Source organism: Dendrobates tinctorius, unplaced genomic scaffold (assembly GCF_039654945.1).
Source record: "Dendrobates tinctorius isolate UK_male_01 unplaced genomic scaffold, ASM3965494v1 ptg000265l, whole genome shotgun sequence".
NCBI lineage: Eukaryota > Metazoa > Chordata > Amphibia > Anura > Dendrobatidae > Dendrobates > Dendrobates tinctorius.
This window is the reverse complement of record NW_027361932.1, coordinates 2,918,577-2,939,996: the sequence shown is the minus strand read 5'-3', so window position 1 is coordinate 2,939,996 and position 21,420 is coordinate 2,918,577.

Genomic DNA, 21,420 nt, shown 5'->3' with positions numbered 1-21,420 from the left:
GGTTACTCACATCATACAGTTACCTGCTCTTACAGTGAAATCCCGTGATTTTTGAGGATTTTGTAGAAATTGATTTTGATTAGGTCTAAGAACTGCTGTATTCTGTTTCTGTGAAGGACACTAAATTTCTGATGGGAGGGGGAATGAAATCGCTGCACGATTGTTTGTCTCCTCTCCTCTCCGTTATCTCCGCTGAGTGTGTAATGGGAGGATTCACGGAGCTGCGCTCAAGATTCTCTGTGTTTCTGTCCTTGGTGAAATACTCACTAGAAGATTTGTGCATTTTAAAGAAACAGTACTTAATTGAAGTGGAATGAAAATTTTCTAAGTTGAAGATGGAAGTTGAAAGTAAAATATGGTGCCTAATTTAGAAGGAAATTGTAAGTGATTGTTTGGTCATTAATGTGTTTGAACCTGCTTCTAGTTGTGTGATTGATTTATAGCAAATTGTGGATCAACAAAGGAGGTAGCCGACTGTATGGCTGATAAAGTAGGTTTGAGACCTATCACACCTGGGCCTTCTTACTTTAGTCAGCTGGTTTTTTTGTTGTGGGTGAGAGGTCAAGGCAAGGAGCCTTCTGGATACACCTTGGCAGGCTCACTCTGACTTGCTATGTGTGGCCTTTAGACAAGGTGGTCCAGGCACACAGAAGGGCATTTCAGAAGAAAGATGAGCTGTCTAAGTTGAAGCAGCATTCCCACGTTCCATGGAGCTGGGCTGGAAGGTCTCCAGAGGCTGTTTCTTCCTTTCAGGAGCTGAAGCGGAGGTTCACTTCTGCTCCGGTTTTGCGGCAACCTGATGTCTGACTCCCGTTTCAGGTAGAGGTGGACGCTTCTGAGATTGGTGCAGGAGCTGTTTTGTCCCAAAAAGATCCGGTAACATCTAAAATGAATCCCTGTGCTTTCTTTTCCCGAAAGTTCTCCCCATCCGAACGCAACTATGATGTGGGGAATCGGGAACTGTTAGCCATGAAATGGGCATTTGAGGAGTGGAGACATTGGTTGGAGGGAGCTAAGCATCAAGTCGATGTCCTTACTGACCACAAGAATTTGATTTACCTTGAGTCGGCCAAACGCTTGAATCCTAGACAGGCTAGGTGGGCCTTGTTCTTCACACGTTTTGATTTTGTGGTCTCTTTTCTTCCGTGCACTAAGAATGTCAAGGCAGACGCCCTCTATAGGAGTTTCTTTGCTGATTCTCCTGTTGTGACCAAGCCTGCTACCATCTTAGGTAAGGGGGTAGTTCTTTCTGCCATCTCGCCCGATTTGAGACGTGCTCTGGAAGAGTTTCAGGAGGACAAACCTGAGCGTTGTCCCATTGGAAAATTTTATGTTCCTGACCAGTGGAGGAAGAGAGTGATGTCTGAAGTTCATTGCTCTGCATTGGCTGGTCATCCAGGTATTTTTGGTACTAGAGATTTGGTGAGTCGGTATTTTTGGTGGCCTGCCTTGTCTCGTGATGTCAGAAATTTAGTGCAGTCCTGTGGGACTTGCTCCCGATCTAAGCCTTGTTCTTGTTCTAGTGGGCTGTTGATGCCTTTGCCGGTGCCCAGGAGGTCATGGACCCATATGTCAATGGATTTTATTTCTGATCTGCCTGTCTCTCAGAGGATGACTGTTATCTGGGTGATAGATTCTCTAACATGGTCCATCTTGTACCACTCCCTAAGCTGCCATCTTCCTCAGAGTTGGTGTCCTTGTTTTTCCAACAGGTGGTTCGCTTGCATGGGATTCCTGAGAATATTGTGTCTGACAGAGGAGTTCAGTTTGTTTCTAGATTTTGGAGGACTTTTTGTTCCAAGCTGGGAATTCAGTTGACCTTCTCCTCTGCGTTTCACCCTCAGACCAATGGGCATATGGAGAGAACAAACCAGACTTTGGAGTCTTATTTGAGATGTTTTATTTCTGCTGATCAGGATGATTGGGTTTCATTTTTGCCCTTGGCTGAATTTGCCACTTTGATGTCACCTTTTTTTTGTAACTTTGGGTTTCATCCTCGATTCTCTTCAGGGCAGGTGGAGTCTTCTGCCTGCCCAGGTGTTGACACTGTGGTGGAGAGAATGCACCAGATCTGGGACCAAGTGGTGGATAAGTTGTCTCTCTCCCAGGAAAAGGCCCAGCGGTTTTCCAACCGGCATAGGACCATTGGTCCCCGGTTTAAGGTGGGTGATATGGTTTGGTTGTCATCAAAGAATATCTCTATGAAGGTGGCTTCTCCAAAGTTTAAACCTAGATTTATTGGACCTTACAAGATTTTGGAGATTCTTAATCCGGTCTCTTTTCGATTGACTCTTCCTGTTACATTCAAGATCCATAACGTGTTTCATAAGTCTCTGTTTAAGAGGTTTGTTGAGCCAGTAGTTCCTGTGGTTACACCTCCTGACCCTGTATTGGTTGAAGGTAATGTGGAATATGAGGTTGAGAAGATACTGGATTCTCGTCTGGCTAGACGAAGACTCCAGTATTTGGTTAAGTGGAAGGGTTATGGCCAGGAGGATAATTCTTGGGTCTCTGCATCCGATATTCATGCCGAAAGATTGGTTCGTGCTTTTCATCGGGCCCATCCTGATCGCCCTGGTGGCGTGGATGAGGGTTCGGTGACCCCTCCTCAAGGGGGAGGTACTGTTATGAGCTCATTTTCTCCTTCACCTTTGATGTCCGATGAACTCCCTCTGCTGGTGAAAGGAGGTAGTGAAATTGATTTGGATGGGAAAAACCTGTCATCTGAACAGGTGGAGTGTGATTGGACATCCGGAATCTGAGTGGATATAAGGCCGCCGATGCCCTGCTGGGTTGCTGGTGATCCTCTCTGCTCTGAGCTCTGGCCTCCAGTTTAGTCCAGTTTTTGCTCTGCTATTGTTCCATGAGATTTTGTCTGGTTTACTTAGTGTTTATGTTCAGCCAGCCCTGGTTGGGACTGGCTGAACTCCATTTTTGTCTCTGATCAGTTGATCTCTTTGCTCTGTTTTCAGAATATACAGTGGGGCAAAAAAGTATTTAGTCAGTCAGCAATAGTGCAAGTTCCACCACTTAAAAAGATGAGAGGCGTCTGTAATTTACATCATAGGTAGACCTCAACTATGGGAGACAAACTGAGAAAAAAAAAACAGAAAATCACATGTTTTTTTTCATTTTATTTGCATATTATGGTGGAAAATAAGTATTTGGTCAGAAACAAGCAATCAAGATTTCTGGCTCTCACAGACCTGTAACTTCTTCTTTAAGAGTCTCCTCTTTCCTCCACTCATTACCTGTAGTAATGGCACCTGTTTAAACTTGTTATCAGTATAAAAAGACACCTGTGCACACCCTCAAACAGTCTGACTCCAAACTCCACTATGGTGAAGACCAAAGAGCTGTCAAAGGACACCAGAAACAAAATTGTAGCCCTGCACCAGGCTGGGAAGACTGAATCTGCAATAGCCAACCAGCTTGGAGTGAAGAAATCAACTGTGGGAGCAATAATTAGAAAATGGAAGACATACAAGACCACTGATAATCTCCCTCGATCTGGTGCTCCACGCAAAATCCCACCCCGTGGGGTCAGAATGATCACAAGAACGGTGAGCAAAAATCCCAGAACCACGCGGGGGGGCCTAGTGAATGAACTGCAGAGAGCTGGGACCAATGTAACAAGGCCTACCATAAGTAACACACTACGCCATCATGGACTCAGATCCTGCAGTGCCAGACGTGTCCCACTGCTTAAGCCTGTACATGTCTGGGGCCGTCTGAAGTTTGCTAGAGAGCATTTGGATGATCCAGAGGAGTTTTGGGAGAATGTTCTATGGTCTGATGAAACCAAACTGGAACTGTTTGGTAGAAACACAACTTGTCGTGTTTGGAGGAAAAAGAATACTGAGTTGCATCCATCAAACACCATACCTACTGTAAAGCATGGTGGTGGAAACATCATGCTTTGGGGCTGTTTCTCTGCAAAGGGGCCAGGACGACTGATCCGGGTACATGAAAGAATGAATGGGGCCATGTATCGTGAGATTTTGAGTGCAAACCTCCTTCCATCAGCAAGGGCATTGAAGATGAAACGTGGCTGGGTCTTTCAACATGACAGTGATCCAAAGCACACCGCCAGGGCAACGAAGGAGTGGCTTCGTAAGAAGCATTTCAAGGTCCTGGAGTGGCCTAGCCAGTCTCCAGATCTCAATCCTATAGAAAACCTTTGGAGGGAGTTGAAAGTCCGTGTTGCCAAGCGAAAAGCCAAAAACATCACTGCTCTAGAGGAGATCTGCATGGAGGAATGGGCCAACATACCAACAACAGTGTGTGGCAACCTTGTGAAGACTTACAGAAAACGTTTGACCTCTGTCATTGCCAACAAAGGATATATCACAAAGTATTGAGATGAAATTTTGTTTCTGACCAAATACTTATTTTCCACCATAATATGCAAATAAAATGAAAAAAAAAACAGACAATGTGATTTTCTGAATTTTTTTTCTCAGTTTGTCTCCCATAGTTGAGGTCTACCTATGATGTAAATTACAGACGCCTCTCATCTTTTTAAGTGGTGGAACTTGCACTATTGCTGACTGACTAAATACTTTTTTGCCCCACTGTACCTGAGTGCTGATATAGTGATTTTGAAGTCTAGTGACTTCAGGGCCTTTTCTATCAGACATGTTGGACATTATTTTTGGCAGGGTTTTTGCGTGATTGCAGACAGTTGCTTTTCTTTCCTGTCCTATCTAGTTAGTTGGGCCCCATCGTTTGCTCAGCCTTTCCTTCTGTCTGTGTTTGTGTTTTCATCTGTTTTCACCGTCAATACATGTTGGGGGCTGTCTATTGCTTTGGTGTCTGCTCTGGGGCAGTTTAGATTTCCCCTTTCTTTCTTTAGGTTTATTTAGTTCTCCAGCTGTGAACGAGGTGTCTAGGACCACCGTAGGAACACCCCACAGCTACTGTTAGCTGTTGTGAATAGGATCAGGGGTCTGCAATCCGCTAGCTACCAACCTCTCCGGTTTTCAGGACTTAGCTTGTATTTTTGTTTTTCCTCCTCCAGTGACTCATTCATAACAGCCAGACCTGAATGGAGATATGTAGATCCAAAAGTCCTCCTTAAGGTAGCTAAAGTAGTTGAGCAAACAAGGACGATAAGACAACCTGTCATGCATACTGGAGCACAAGGAAAACAGTGGAGGGGACCAAGGGACCTAGAAACAGTGAGGTGCTGGAATTGTGGTGCTTACAAAACTTATTGATAGTGACAATACCCCTATGAATTTACTGTCTTGATTAAATTGGAAAAAAAAAGAGGAACCACTTCTCCTTGCTTAAAGCAGTACCCCTTGGGCCTAGCTGAAACAATGGCCCTGAGCAGGGATATTAAAGAGTATGATAAGGCAGGGGTTCTGATGCAAAGATCTTCCCCCTGCAACACCCCTTTGTATCCCATTAAGAAAAAAAGACCGAAGGGTTCCCCTGACGCTTATAGAATGGTTCATGACTTAAGGGCTATTAATGATGTTACAGAAAGTGTGACCTCAATTGTCCCTAACCCACACACAATACTGTCGCAGATCCCAGTGATGTCAAAATCTTTCACAGTCATTGATTTAGAGGGTGCATTTTTCTCTGTACCCCTGCACCCTGGCTGACAGTATCTTTTTCCTTTACTCATAAAGGTAAACGATATTCCTGGACAGTCCTCTCACAAGGGGGAAAGAAATCCCCTTCCATCTATTCAGCATCGATGGCAGGGTTCCTTGAGTAGTGGCAATCACCTCATCCGCAGATTGTACTATTACAGTATGTGGATGACCTCTTGCTCTTCTGCCTGGACCAGAGGTCCTGCAGGGAAGCTACAGGTTTCTTGCTATGTTTTTTTTAGCAGAAAAGGGTTGCAAGGTCTCACGTGACAAATTACAGTATTACATACAAAAGATGACATTTTTGGGACATTGTATTGCCGAAGGGACGAGACACCTGACTGAAGACTGGAAACAGGCAATTCAAAATTTCCCTCTACCCAGGTCACATCAGTATCTACGCACTTTCCTAGACTTGGTGACCTACTGCAGGCCTTGGACAAGGTCTGCTTCACAAATGACGCAACCACTTTATGACTGCTTGTCATCTGACCCGGGACCTCACACAGACCCCTATGATCTCACTCAAGAAGCAATTGATTCCTTCCACTCCCTCAAACTGCTCATTGTGTCAGCCCCGGCCTTAGGCATTCCAAACTATGAACAGCCATTTTTCTTGTTTTGCACAGAGCAGGGAGGACATGCTACTGCAGTACTGACACAACAACATGGAGGGAAACAGAGACCAATAGCTTACTACTTAGCACAATTAGACCCAGTGATCACAGGGTCACCTACGTGTGTCTGCGGTAGGAGCAGCTGCACTACTACTAGGAAAGGCATGTGAGATCACACTGACATTTCCTTTGACAATTTATTCCCCACATGACATCCATTCCATACTCATACAAGTTCAACCAAAACATCTTTCTATGGCCAGATAGCTCCGACTTGAATGTGCTCTACTAATTCCTGAGTATGTCACCCTCAAAAGGTGTAACATTCTGAATCCAGCCACCCTCCTGCCTGTGGATTCAGAAAAGGGGGAATTGGTGACCGTATTTGCAAGTGAGGAAGAATACTTTGACATGACGCATGAACATGACTGCACAGAACTGATGAGTCAGGAGACAGTTGAGTTTTGCATACGTTCATGAAAAACCTGTTCCTAATGCAGATTTTGAGTTTTTTGTAGATATCTCCAGATACCACCAGGATGGGTGATTCAACACTGGATATGCAGTACTATCCTCACATGAGGTAATCCGAGCTGAACCACTCCCTCCTCACATGTCGGCACAGGAGGCAGAGTTGAAGGCACTCACTGATGCATGTAGAGCAGCTGCAGGTAAAGTCGCTAATATTTACACAGATTCGAGTTATGCATGGGGAATAGCCCATGATTATGACCCTATCTGGAGAAGCAGAGCATTTCTTACATCAGCCGGTAAGCCCATTAAGAATGCAGAGCTGGTGAAACAATTGATGGAGGCATTGATGTTACTAGTCCAGGTTGGCATTGTCACGGTAAAAGCACACACAAAAGGTGACTCCGTGGAGGTAGAGGGCAACAGAAGGGCGGATGAGGCTGCTAAAGTAGCAGCAAGACAGCCTAGGGAGCAGTGGACGGTGGCGGGGAGTCAGTGTATTCCAGCCACACTGAGCCTAGAAGTCCTGAAATCCCTCCAGCAAAAGGCTGCCCAAACAGAGAAGGAACACCGGGGAAGCCTGGGAGCTGAGCTGAACTCAAATGGAGTATGGGAGACTAAGGATAAATTGCTCCTACCAAAGTCCCTGTTCCAATCATGGCACAAGCAACACATTGCCCCACTCACGCCTCAAAAAGTCACATGTGTGCCATGGTAGATGCCTTCTGGATCGCTCCTGGTTTCAGTTACGCAGCCGTGAAATTTGTACAATCATGCCTCATCTGTGCACAGCACAACCCAGGTAAAACAGTAAAAGTCCCTAAGAAAAGCGACACCTAGGCCTCTCTACCCATTTCAGAGACTGCAGATTGACAACATACAGCTACCAAGGTAGGAGTGTATGCAAATATCCTAGTATGTGTATCTTCTCTGGTTGGCCGGAAGCCTATCCGTTAAAATGTGCAACTGCTAAAACGACTGCAGAAAAACTGATGAAAGAACTGATCTGCAGGTATGGTGTCCCAGAAACCATAGAAAGCGATAGGGGTACACACTTCACAGGAGAAATAATGAGGGAAGTCAAGCAGGCCCTGGGTGTGCAACAAGCATTTCATACACCATATACTGTAGGCCACAAAGTAGTGGGAAAGTGGAAAGACTAAATGGGAGACTTAAACTGAAAATTCAAAAGGCCATGGCAGAGACAGGAAAGAGCTGGGTAGAGTGCTTGCCTCTTGCACTCTTTTCAGTCAGACACACTCCAAATAGAAAGACAGGCTTGTCTCCCTTTTGAAGCCCTGTTTGGTAGTGCACCAAAGACTGGTCTGTACTTCCCACAGGTGCTACAAATGCAACACGGTTCTATGACAGCCTATGTCCAGGCCTTGCAGGAAAGACTTAATGTGGTGCATAAACTTGTTCTCATCCATTCCAGATCCTAATGAAAGTGCAGATGTGCATCAGCTGAATCCAGGTGATTGGGTGGTTATACGCAGACACGTGAGAAGGAGCCTGGACCCACGATTTGACGGCCCCTTCCAAAGTCCAGCTGACCACATCCACCTCAGTAAAACTTGAGGGAAAGCCCACCTGGATCCACGCCAGTCACTGCAAGAAGGTCCTTTCAACAGCAGAATGACTGTTCTCCTAATCACCTTGCTTGCAGTGACAGGGTTACTGCACTCTACAAAGACACCGGACAAACTCTTAAATGTTGACAGGGACAACAAACTTATTCGGCATCATGCTCTTCTTATAAAGGACATGGAAGGACAGAAACCGAAAGACTGTAGGATCTGTGCACACTGCCCAGTATCGGCAAGGACAATGTCGTACTTAGCCTTACTTCTGGAGCCATGGAAGGTATTAACCCCACACTGCAAACACAATGAGACTTGGACTCAATCTAGGTTTTGGGGAAAAGATGTGCTCCGTGATATATCTGCCTCATTGGCTATAATTGGATGGGCCTCTAATCCCTGGTTTCAGATTAATATAATGCGGCCTAAGGTACAAATGTGGTGGCGGGAATATGATTCAGACGTTGAAAATATGGTCGCCAGGAGGAGGACTGAAATTCCTCACTCAGACCCCATTCCCAATGATGGACTGTGGTTCAGTCTTCAACACACTGGAGCAAATACCTGTGGTGAGGACAATAATTGCTTCCGTATATACACTCATGATCAAACGCAGGTTAATGAGACGGTGTACCAAGATGGTGTTGAAGGCTGTAAAGCATCTACGGGTAAAATAATAAGGAAAGAAAGGGGTAAATGTACATCTAGTATAAGTGGAAAACAAATGAATAATACTTGGTGTGCCCATAAGCCTATGTCAGGACTTTTAAGTTTATACCAATGTATACAGACCCCTGGTCACGTTTGTGTTCTCCCTGAAGGAGTATTCTTGGTTTGCGGACATCATGCCTACAGGTGGGTGAGCCCAGACATAAGAGGAGTTTGCACTCTTGCCAAACTAACACCAGCCACTTTCATAGTTCCTCATAGTAAAATAGACACAGCAGCAGTTCCAATTCATACTTTGTATAGAAGGGCTGCAGACAATAAGCCCTGGCCAAATGGTAGGCCGCATCTAGTGGAAATGGGGATAACAAATAAAATATTCAGTAGTATGCTAATATACACAAATGTGGGATAAATTAGTGGGAGCTACCGAATACCTGGATGATCAGATTTTCCAGATTCTTGAAGTTCTTAATGAAACTAATACAATACAGAGACAATTAATCATAGTTACTAACCAACATACTATAGCACTAGATTACCTGACAGCAAAAGAAGGAGGAATGTGTCAAATAATTGGTCCCACCTGTTGTAATTATGTCGACCCTACTGGCAATCTCCAGATCAGGGCCAGTATAGACAAAATAGGTGAACTTAGAGACCAATGGTTAAAACAACACAGTGCAAACAGAGACTCCTGGTGGGGTAACACATTCTCTTTTTTTTAAATCCAGAAAATTGGTTTAATGGCGTAGCAGGATGGATTTTTGGCAAACCACAACCAAAACCACAGTATTGTAGTCCCATCGGACGATGCCTGCACAGAGCCCCGGACATCAGCACAGCCCCCCGGCAGGCCGGTACAGACCCCCACAGGGTGCACAGCCCCCCGGCAGGCCGGCACAGCCCCCCGGCAGGCCGGTACAGACCCCCACAGGGTGCACAGACCACCGGCAGGCCGGCACAGCCCCCCGGCAGGCCGGTACAGACCCCGGGCAGTCCACACAGCCCCCCGGCAGGCCGGCAGAGACCCCCGGAAGGCCTGAAATGACGGCGCATCATGATGTGCACACACCGCGCATCATGATGACGTCATTTCGGCTGTCAATCAACTTTGAACTTCCGATTCCGATGCCCGATATTGAAAAAATATCGGATGTCGGTATCGGAATACCGATACAGCAAGTATCGGCCGATACCCGATACTTGCGGTATCGGAATGCTCAACACTAGATAACACTAAAGTTTATTCAACAATCCTAAATACAATACCAACAAATTAAGCACAATGCACCCACTCATGTTAGTCAGAGGGTGACTGATAGAAATATAGACCTAAAGTCTCAGTAGATACGGTGAGGTGAGACACACACTCCCTATGAAAGTCCCATATCTCTATGCGTTTTGCTGTCCTCGCCACAGACGAGTCATCAGGAGACTTAATTTACTGTATTTTAAAACTGTATTCACACAAGTGAGTCTTAACACAAAAGCCCTAAAATCTTTATGTTTGCTGAACCATACACTTAACCACCAGCAAACAAACACCAAACTCAGAACCATACACCTGATGAATTAATCTGAGAGATTGTCTGGTACACCTGGTTGAGAAACTCTTTCCTAAATCAACGTTGTACTTACATTTTAAAAGTTGCATAGTCCAAGAGTGCTTCTCTTGCACCACTGGCGGCTTTGTACTGACTAGGTTAGACCCCCTACAAGGTCCAAGCCATAGAAAATCCAAGATTCTGATGCACCAGAAAAAAGAAGGGATACAGTATAACCTTTATTCCATTATTCCATCCTTATAGGAAACTGTCACCATTTTTGTGTCATACCAGCTAAAAATATCTACTTGGTCAGCGTCTGCTATGCATTCTTTAAATACTTATGTAACTCCCTGACACCCCCCTGTATAGCCCTGAGTACATGGTCGAATGGGCGTGGCTTTGGGCCACTCCATCCCTTCCTCGACTCCTGCTCAGGGTAATGGACATGGATGACGCCTCCTGCATCATCCTCATTGCTGTGAGAAATTTTGCACCTTCGCAGACAAATTGTGTCTTGTGCTTGCGCAGTATGCTTTGCTGAGGTGTGGGCAAAGTCAAAAAGCAGAAGTGCGCATGCGCCGGAAAATGTATTTTCAGTACATGGAAGTAGTTCCAATACATAAGCCAGAAATACGTTTGCCGGCGCATGCGCACGTTTGCTTTTTGGCCTTGCCTGCAGTTGGGCAAAGCATACTGCGCAAGCGCAAGACACAATTTGTCACATAGGTGCAAAGTTTCTCATGGCAATGAGGATAATGTAGGAGTCATCATGCTTGGCCAGGATGGCAGACGGGGGGAGGGTGGAGTGACCCGAAGCCATGCCCACCAGACCAGACGGACCCGATTAGAATACAGTACTGTGCCGATGAAATAAAAAAAGGGTTTTTTTAGGGCTAAACAGCGGGGGTTGCATAAGTATTTACGCAATGCATATTAGACGCTGAGCAAGATATTTTTAGCTGATATGACACAAAAATGGTGACAGTTTCCATTCAAAAATCACATTGTTAAATGTTGCGTCACTCGTCTACCTCAATTTTCTTTGGTGCCTCGGAATCTTGGATTTTCTATTTTTAATCTTGCAGTCATAATGTCATTCAATACACTGCCAAATAAAAGAAGTAAAGGATCATGCTGATTATCATGGCTAAAGGTCAAAAAGGTAATAAAATGATATTGTAAAATGTAAGTTGTAAAATTGCAATATCCATTCAAATAAACTACAGTGTGGCATGTAGGATAGACATGGCTATCGGGCTCTTGTTTACATGTGAACTTCTATCACTTGCTAAAAATAGCCTACATTTTTGTACATGACCCTTAAGACAGATTTATGGGGTTATGGCACTCTGTAACAACCGGTCAATAAAATGTGTTATCAGCATATTCATTAAAATATTGTGTGGCTCATGATAAATATATTTTAAACTGCAGTGACGGTCTCTGCACCGGGTTCTGATCTTTTGTACATGTACACACATGATTAATATGACTCAGCTAGAATAAAATTGGAAATTGCTTTTTCAGAGAGGACTTGAACTCTAGTGCCACCTAGTGAAAGTAGCCATTCTACAAGTAAAAATTACCATGATTTATTATTAATCAACCCTTTAACAAGCCTTTCCTCATGACTTAGGATAAAAGCCAAACCAGAATCTCAATTTGCAGCTATGTGTTTTGGGGTCTTGCCCCTCCTTAGTGCAAAGCATGAGAACTGATTTGGCTGTATGAGAGGCCTCTGACTGGGGCATGTTATATTGCAAGACTTGCTAAAGCTTGATATTAACTTTTAGGATTGCTACTTCCAATAGGTAGTACTAGGGTTCGAATGCTCTTTCTCTCTGAAGAGTCAAACAACGAAAGAAACCGAAGATATTTCCAATAATTAAAGTTTATTAAATTAATATAAAATATAATGTAAAAAAATGAGGGGAGGCCAATGCCATGGATAAGGCACAAACGGGGACAATAATAAGCACTTATGCTGTATGTAAAGATAATATCACACAATACAAGGTAAGACACAATAAATAAGGTGCTAGTGACAGTATAACATTAATGTGCAAACAGCAAGATAAAAATAATTCATGATGTTATATAAAGTCCAGACATATATAAATCAGTGCAGCAAACTAACAACATATGACTACAAAATAAAGTGCAGTGCTAGAAAGTAGTGAAGTGAATCTAATCCATCAAGGTAAATGTGCAAAGAGAATTCAAGAGGCAAACAAAAGTGTTAAATGTGCAGGCACGGTGCTATACTTCTTATGCTACTGGCACATCCTGGGGACTACAGCAGCATAAGAGGTATAGCACCGTGCCTGCACATTTAACACTTTGGTTAAATGTGCTATACAAAATGAATCCTCTGTGATCCCCTGCTGTAATGTCAGTATTGTCTTTTGTTCCTCCCCTGCCCAGGAGACGTGATATGCTCCGTACATGGTCAATCACAGACAATTTTTAAAATGAACTTTTGTTCGTGGGAAAACCCCTTCAATGTGACCGGCTTCCTCTGCCTGTAGACATGTCCCGCATCTGCAGCCGGGGTCAGCCGAATGATTCAATGCGCCTGCGTGGAAATTGTGCAGGCGCAGTGCGACGGTGCTCCGCTGGTGGTACCGCACAAGAGGCTGTGTGTGTGTGTGAGTGTGTGTGTGTGAATATGTGTGTGTGGTGCATACGTCATATAGAATGTGTATGTGTGTGTGTGGTGCAACGGTGTTCCGCTGGTGATACCACGCAATAGGTTGGTACCAGCAGCAGTTTCCATATTGAGACACCCATCACTTGGGTGTCCCAATATGGCGGTCGGTGAACTTCCTCCACTTGGAATCCTGGGAAACGGTGACATCTGGACAGAACAGGAAATGAAAATATTACAAGGCAATTTATAAATAGATTATTTACATGTATAAGGCAGAATACAGCTCTATGTTGTATAGAGTTGCAACAGTGCTGCTATATACTAGCATGAGCTAGATGGCTCCTTATTCCTTGTAATGGCAAACATTTTTTGGTGCTTTTAAAAGATAATGGAACCTTCATACAGCAGTTGTATGAAAATGCTTTCCATCTATTGACTTCTAAACGTAACTGTCATGATCCAGGTTGGATATGACAGGTTTTGAATAAGTAACCTTTTTTTTCCTTTGAGCTGGTTGCTTAGAGTTGGTGTTGCCCCCAGTGGCCATTAGGGTCATTACACAGTGGTGTCTTTTGTTCTAGTTTGCCCCCGGTGGTGGTTAGTGTTATTGCACATGATAATGAAGCAGGTGTGATTCCTTGGGTCCTGCCTATAAAGATGTAGCAGGTGGTTTCACTCACTGTTGGTGATATTGGTCTTTTCCAACCATCCTTGGTGAAAGAAGGAACTTCAGAGGAGTCCCAGGCAGCACAGTCAGAATCCTGGAGTGGCAGCTATGGTGTCAGTGAGGAGTTCTGGCAAAGCTTGGAGGAGTGGCAGCTATGGTGTCAGGGGGAGTTCTTGCAAAGCTTGGTGGAGTGGCAGCTATGGTGTCAGCGAGGAGTTCTTGCAAAGCTTGGTGGAGTGGCAGCTATGGTGAAAGCTGCAATCAGATGCTGGATTCTGTTGCTGGAAGAGAGCTGCACTCAGATGCTGGACTCAGTTGCTGGAAAGCTGCACTCAGATGCGGGACTCTGTTGCTGGAAAGCTGCACTCAGGTGTTGGATCCGGTTGGAGCAATTGATGCACTCAGGTGTCAGACTCTGTTGCTGGGAGCATTAGCAACAGAGCAAAGCTAAGTGGTGTTTCCCTGTTTGTCACTTTCCTCAATGTGTGTTTTAGTGCAGTGGTGGGATTATTTTCTGCACCGTCTACTTCACTAGTAAGGGATTGGTTCAGGGCAAGCTAGGGATTTCAGGTATCCTGATCGGCGCCCAGTGCGGAACCGGCCTAGGGATCGTTAGGAGTGTAGAGACACTGACTCAGGGGAGTGCAGGAGGTCTCCACGTCCCCGTTCCCTATCGCAGGGCCACCATTGTAATTGTTTCCCCTTCCCCCGTGCCTTGCTGCTTTAGTTACCGGTCTGGGGGTCGTGTCACACAGGACAGTTACATGTGCCGTGTCTTGTTGTTTTAGTTACCGGCCTGCGGGTCGTGTCACACAAGACGGGTCCACGTAACAGTAACTATCAGATTGTACAAAAGTAGAAGTCATCTGTAGTTCTTTCTAACTGATCTCGTACATACTGGAAAAGCATATGTCTAAGTATAAGTTCATGCTAGTGTTTGAGTCCGCAGCGTGGTGCTGCGGACTTCTTTCCTTAAAGCTCTGCCTACTTCTGCATGGCTCCGCTTACTTCCGCATGCGTCCTGCGTACCTATCTTTAACATTGAGTACGCAGGGACATGCGTTGTATGCGGATGCGTCCACGTGCGGCGTTTTGATGTGCTCGCCAAATGCAAGAAAATGCAACATGTTGCGTTCGGCTTAAGGAAAGAAGTCTGCAGCATCATGCTGCTGACTCAAGTGCTAATGTGAACTCGGCCTTAGCTGTTGGCCAAACTCTATCTCCTCTAACTCTTCCCAAACACATAAACTCTTGTCTCAGCACACATACTGCATTCTTGGGTAAGATTTTGTGGTAATGTACTGTAAGTGATATCTAGCTCATTGTGAGGGTCTGATCACTGGCACCCCAACCATTTCACAGAGGTCAATACACCTCACTGCTTTTATCATTTTCTTTGGGACTGCTGGAGATAGCAGAGCAGCGTACTGTGAGTGTTATATAGAATTTAATGGAGTGGTAGTGTGTTTTCTCGACCAATATTATATTCAGATAGGGCATTTCAAAGACCCTTTATCGTGATTGGTGATGGTCCAGGAGATCAGAGCCCACACCTATCAGCAAGTTATCACCAATTCTAATCCATTTACATGGAACATCACTTTCAACAAACTTTGTATCAATCAATAGCACAGGCAAATATATAAGAAATTTGTAATATATATTATCAGACAAATGAGGTTCTTTTCTCACTTATCAACCACTTTTTCCTTTCCCTGCCTCTTAAATTTGTCATCCACTCCGAAAAACTGGCCAAATTCATCTTGAATATAAACCTCAAAACCTCTAGGGTTCAAGGTTCAAAAGGTATACCAGAAAGCACAGAAAGAAGAACCCCTAAAATTTAACTTTTAATTCAATGATTAAAAAAGACATACAGATGTGAAATCACTAGATACCAGGGGGTCAGGAATCAATAGAACAACACAGTTATATAATCCGTATTGAAAATATAGATATATACAGTATATCAGAAGGGCAAAAGGCTATCATGCTCTATACACCCTAATACAGCCCTTTCTAACTGCGGAGATTGGCACCCTAGTTGTTGACGACATGATGCCCCCACTCAACGTCGGCATCCCTAATAATGCCCTAGACCACCCTACGTATACAATAAGGGACACAAAAAAGAAAAACACACACACCTATAATACCGAAAAACAATAATTTCAAAAAGTGCTATAGTGCTGTAAACTTATCTCGTAGTATAAATACCCCCAACAATGAAATCTTATCTCAGAGTCAAGCAAGGGTAAAAAAATCCAGCTTCATGACACTTATCTCGTAGTCAAAAAATACTGACACGCTGCTAATAGGTAGACCAATGGGTAAATACCCCCTTAAAAAATTAAAAAAAACGTCTACAGAGAAGTATAATGGATATACTGTACAATAGACAGCACCTATAGAGAATGTCCAAAACTCAGGACAAACCTGTGGAATATTTCAAAACACACTGCACATTAAATGACAGCTAAAATAATGAAAAAATGAAAAAAATGCATTCCACATGCGCCGTCTGTTGCAGAAAGACAGGGATATACAATAACCCTATGCAACGTAAGGCAAAAAAGAGAGACTGGGGTATAATAATCCTGTGTAGCAGGAGGCTATATCCACCTCAGCAAGTGGTGACAGGCACAAAAATTGCTCACAGAAATTGCATACAATATGCGATCCTCCTTGCAGCAAAATCAATTCTTAATAAAACACCATCTCATGAGGCTAGCAAAATTACCCCAATCACGATTAATCATGTGGTATAGCGGTCTGTCAAATATAATGTGCAAGAGAAAAATACTTATCAGCCATTGATGACAGCAGAACCCGATGCATTTCCCCCTCTAGGTTGGTGAAGGTTCATCAGGGGTCAAAAAAGCGGGGTCTCATTACCCCTGGCCGAGAGACAAATGCAGTGTGCCCCTCTCTTGTGTGACATGCATATAAAGAGCCGTCTTACACAGCGTGCCTACATCAGGAAGCGTCTTTCTGAATCCTGCTCATATAGGTACTGTTCACATGATCAGGTTTTAAATACATTAGGTAGGACTTCTCCGAGATGGGTATACCGTGACGTTGGTGGAGTGGCTTAGCATACACTTTTTGCAAAAACGTATCAACTAAATACCCTGTTTTTGCTATCATTTTTATACTAGCACTTGCTGTCTATTATTATATATTTTTTACAGCAGAGTATTTTTGCATGTTTGTCATACTGTGTTTCTTCTTTGTGTTTCACACATTTGTAGATGCAGTACAGGAGCAGATAAAGGTGGCAACATTTGTTCAGAGACTCAAAAACTGGTGACATGTTCCCTTTAAAGTGAACCTCTCAAGCAGGATTTTTGCTAAGTAACCTACAGACACTGTCAGGTTGTTGCTTTTACAATGATTAAAATGATACCTGGGTTGAAGAAATCCGTCTTGTAGTTGTTGTGTAATCAGTGTTAGAAGTTATCAGTTAATGATATGCTCATGCTCTGGGGCAGGACTGTAAGCAGAGTCTTAACTTTTTTCTCTAGGCCAGGGAAACCAAGGACAGACTTGACCACCGACCGCCCCAAAGCACAAACAGTCTGTCTCTGTGAGGAGGAACATGTTTGTGCCTTGGGTTGGCCTGTGGGAAGGTCTTTCCTTTGTTTCTCTGGCTTAGAGCAGGAAGATAAGACTCTGCCGACATTCCCGCCCCGGAGTACAAGCATCTCATTAACTGAAAACTTCTAACAAAGATTACACAAGAACCACAAGATGGATTTCTTCACCCCAGGTATCATTTTAATCAGCATAAGGGCGCCATCCTGACAGTGTCTGTAGGTTAGTTAGCAATATCCTGCTGACAGATTCACTTTGAGTCTCCTATTTTATTTGAAAAGGCTTCTAGTTAAAAAAGTGCCTTTAAATTTTTTTATTTTGATCATTTTAGTTTTCATTATTCACATTCAAATTAATAATAATGATAATAATAATTTGTCATTTATGGGTATGCAGTTACTTTGGAGAATTTCATGCACAGTTGACAATGGTAACCTAGCAAGCAATTTGTCATCTGTAGCTTAGCATAGACAAAGATAGGTTCATACACAAGGGATTGTTTATCACTAGTAAACTTAGTAGCAATGATGTTGCTAAAATCGCCATTAAAGCTTGGAACTAGGAGTATCTCTTTCTAACCTTTGTTTTCCTTGTAGCAGTGAAGAGTCAGCAAATTCAGAATTTCACAGTGATTGTCACGTAATTAAATACATTCATTAATACACAGCTCCACCTGCTGGACACAAGAAAATTATCTCCTTATACGTAGAATGCAGCACATTTATCAGTTTGGTTTAACTTACAGAAAAATACTTAAAAGAGACTCAGAGGCGACATGCTTTATAAGGCACTTGAGACATTTTTTCAGTCTTCTAAAGACACTGTTGCATTTTAAAGGCACATGTTCCATTCAAGAAAACTTCTAAGAGTCATAGATATATCGAGGATGTTTTTAACGTTGGGGGTCTGGTCTCTGAGGCCTCCACTGTTAAAAATAATGAGGCAGCTAGATCGCTCATTAGAGTGCATAGGAACTTCTGCTCCTGCCTGCTTCCCCAGGCTTTACCTGGGAGAGCTGAAGGTGGCCAATAGACTTGCATTGTATTCTATCAGCTATTTGCCCGTACACGTAAAGATGTAGAAAGCCAGTGGGAGCCAAAGCTTCTCGTGCTCTAACAAGCGATTTAGCAGCTTCATCGCGGTTGATAGTGACCCTCACTACCAAATATTTCTGATATGTCTTTATAACCAATCAGAAATGTTTAGGAATTGGAAGTATAATAGTTGCTCCTGGCAGAAAGGTTTATCCATATCTAAAAGCAGTCTATAAATTGAATATTAATACACTGCTGCAAATATTTCACAAAGGTAAAGCCACCTGAAAAATAACACTAGTTTTCACAAACTCACCCTTATTGCCCCTGCATTCATGAACACTTATTACTACTCTAGGAAGATCAGGTGGCCAAAGCAGAAGCATTACTGTCATGATCCAGGACGGGGTTTCGCTTTGGCCCGTCCTGGTCAGACTGAGGGTTAATTGTTCCGCATCTCTCTGGCAGAGGGCGGCTAGTTAATGCTCACTGGACCTAGGTCCGGTGTCAGTTATACTCCTGCCCTCGGCTGAGTTAGTTGACCTTGTGCGTACGTGTGCCTTGTGCCTGATATCTTGCTTGCTTGTTTGGTTTTGATCCCGTTCTGTCCCTGTTACGAGTTCTGCCTGCCCCTCTTGTACTGCGCTACCTCTCGTGTATGACTCTCTGCTTGTGACCCGACTTCTCTCTGCTCGTCCCCTTGGTACCACGTCGCCCTCTTGTGTATGGCCTTTGACTTTGTCTGACCACCTGTCTGTTTGTCCCTCCTGTGCCTCGTTTGCCCATACTGTTGTGACCTCCATTTTGCCTGACTCTGAGTTGTTGTATGGTGTCCTGTCATATCTGAAAGCAGGACACAAAGCCCCGCCCCCTTGCAGTCACCTGATCTTAGGTCCTGTGCCAACTTGCTAACTTCAGTGTCCGCAGGTCCTGTGCCTCTTTACTTTCCGGCGCTGACTGGACCCTGACACTAATAGTTTGAAGCACGCATTGTCACCTCTGCTGCCCTGCTCCACAGGTATCTTTTAGCACTGTTTCTGTACTCAGGACACGTGCACTGGCTCTGTGAGCGAGTGTAGTGTGGTGTCTCTGACAATTACGCTGGCAGTGGGCCTGATATCACAGGAAGTGTGATGACTTTCTATGACCTGTTTCACACTTCAGTTTTTTTAAATCAGTCAAAATCCGCCAAAAAGTGAAAATGGCGGATCCGCCATTTTTTCCCATTGAGATACATTAGTAGCGGATTTTGGCGGATGGTCGTCCGTTACGTCCGCTATTCGGCGGATGCGCCATATTCCTGGCGGATTCTGTCTGAGGTGGACGGAGCTTGCAACGTTTTTTTGCGCCGTTAAAATGGCGGAAAACGGCGGATCAGCCGTCGTCCGCAATGCGGTAGAATGGGCGCCTATGGGCGGCGGATCCGCCGGGATCCGCTATTTTGCAGAATCCGCCGGCGGAATCCGCTAAATCGCACTGAGCATACTCAGAAAAAAAGATACTTTTCCAGACAGTCCCAAAACTATATAAAGGTGGGCTAATTAATCATTGGGCCCAGACATCCGGCACCAGCCAGACTGAAGACAGAGCCAGCCAGACAGCACCTGCCCAGCAACTGCCCAGCAGAAAGACCCCCAGTTGAAGAAAGAGAGAGAGCCTGCCAGCCTGCCATACCCAAGCTGCAAGAGGCCTGCCAGCACCTGCCCAGCTGCCCGGCAACAAGCCAGGACGGAGAGGCCTGCTACCAAGCCACCAAAGCCTGCAATTGTGTGAGTACTAAAACTATTTGTGTGGGGCATGTCTGTGTGTGTCTGTGGCTTGTCTGCCTGTCTGTGTGTGTGTGGCCTGCGTGTGTGTGTGTGTGTGTGTGTGGGGTCTGCCTTCCTGCATGTATGTTCGTGGCCTCCCAGTGTTGCATGTCTCTGTGTGTGTGTGTATTTTTATTATGCTTTCTTTTCATAGTTTAATTTTTTTTTCTGTTGCATGTGTACTGCATTTTATTTTCATACTACTGTAATGTTATTTTAATATTTGCAAGTATGCTGGGATTGTGTTCTGTGTGCATTGTATGTGGTGTAATTGGGTCCAGACATCCGGCACCAGCCGCACCAGCCACACTGATAGAAGGAGACCGAGCTAGAGCTATAAAACCTGCCTTCCTAGCTGCAAGACGTCCACCTGCAAGACCCCTGGAGCATGTCTGGCTTGTCTGTGTGTGTGTGTGTGGCCTGTCTGTGTTTGTGTGGCTTGTCTGTGTTTGTGTGGTCTGCCTTCCTGCATGTATGTTTGTGGCCTCCCAGTGTTGCATGTCTGTGTGTGTATTTTTATTATGCTTTTTTTTCATACTTTAATTTTTTTTTCTACTGCATGTGTACTGCATTTTATTTTCATACTACTGTAATTTTATTTTAATATTTGCAAGTATGCTGGGATTGTGTTCTGTGTGCATGGTATTGTATGTGGTGTAATTGGGCCCAGACATTCGACACCAGCCACACTGAAGAGACAGAGCCAGACATCCCGCACCAGCCACACTGATAGAAGGACACCGAGCCAGAGCTATAAAACCTGCCTGCCCAGCTGCACAACTTCCACCTGCAAGACCCCTGGAGCATGTCTGGCTTGTCTGTCTGTGTGTGTGGCCTGGCTGTGTTTGTGTGGCTTGTCTGTGTGTGTGTGTGGTCTGCCTTCCTGCATGTATGTTCGTGGCCTCCCAGTGTTGCATGTGTGTGAATTTTTAGTTGGATTTTTTATTCATATTTTAATTGTTTTTCTGTTAAATGTGTACTGAATTTTATTTTAATATTTGCAATTGTGCTGTGATTGTGTTGTGTATTGTATGTGGTGTTTCTCTTGTATATCACTGTTTCTTTATTTTTCATTTATTGTGGTATTTAAAATAAAGAGCAGAGTAGCTCCTATTTGTGTAACAAAAAAAAAATAGAAACTAAAAAAAAATTAATAAAAACTGTTTTGAAAAACTTT